This window comes from Bison bison, unplaced genomic scaffold (genome assembly GCF_000754665.1).
Source record: "Bison bison bison isolate TAMUID 2011002044 unplaced genomic scaffold, Bison_UMD1.0 scf7180017864035, whole genome shotgun sequence".
In the NCBI taxonomy this organism is placed as follows: domain Eukaryota; kingdom Metazoa; phylum Chordata; class Mammalia; order Artiodactyla; family Bovidae; genus Bison; species Bison bison.
Window position 1 is genome coordinate 8,616,522 of NW_011494607.1, and position 872 is coordinate 8,617,393.

General features: G+C 68.5%; 1 protein-coding gene across 1 annotated transcript in view; it reads left to right on the plus strand.

The window, feature by feature from the left end:
• Positions 1-373: 373 nt before the first annotated feature.
• The window catches only part of ANKRD6 (ankyrin repeat domain 6), a 183,967-nt gene continuing 183,468 nt past the window's right edge, over positions 374-872 (plus strand). Inside the window, exon 1 of the mRNA XM_010834707.1 lies at positions 374-540. The gene's annotated coding sequence lies outside the window, so the exon portion shown is untranslated. The remainder of the gene's footprint in view (positions 541-872) is intronic.

The window sequence follows — 872 nt, forward strand, 5'->3', positions numbered from 1 at the left end:
ATCTCAGCTAAGTGAACTACGAATACATTGAAATACACACTTGGCCACAGGTTGAAGGATGGTTTCTCCTCCCGAATTCCCTCTCCCTCCTAACAAACCTGGCAACCTGTGCTCCGAAAACCTCACCCAATTGCATGCCCTGGCTCCTCTCCCTCTTGATAAGGAGGCCTCTCGGCAGGCGCCGAAGGCGCGGCGGCCGGGCAGGGAGCTGGCTGCAGAGCGAGGCCAGCGGGAGGGCTGGGGGGCCCCACCTCGCCCCGGGCCGCCGCCGCGCCCGAACCGGCCGCTGCGGGGCGCTGCGGCCCCAGCCTCCGAGCGCGGGCGGCGGGGCGGAGGGCCGAGCGGGCGGCGGGCGAGGCGGCTCGGCCACAGGTAACCTGCGGAGCGGCGAGCGCAGCCCGGCGAGCGTCGGCAGGAGGCGGCGGCGCTGGGCGGCGCCGAGGCCCAGGGGCCGCCGGAGCCAGCGAAAACCCGTGCCCACCGAATCCCCTCGCCTCCCACCCTGTCGTCAGCATCGGACCCTGCGGCGCGGAGAGAAAGGTACTGTGTGACCTCGCCGGGTCCTTTCCAGACCTCTCTTTCTCCAGGGGCTGGCGCCCCCTCCTCCCGGTGTGTGTGTGGGGGGCTCTGATCCGGGGAGGACGATGTCGCGGATGGGGGCTCCCCCAGATTGCTGTCTGTTTGGGGGAGAGTCCCAGACCCAGCGCGATGCCGCCTTTCTTGCGGCCTCCCGGGAAGCCGTCGCCTGAGGTTGGGAGGGGGGGAGTCCTCCCCTGGGCACCTCCCTTGTCGCTTTCCCTCATTTGCTTCCCTAGAATATAGAACTTGGGGGAGGGGGCAGAGAACTTTCTTGCCTTTGCACGTCCCCTTCC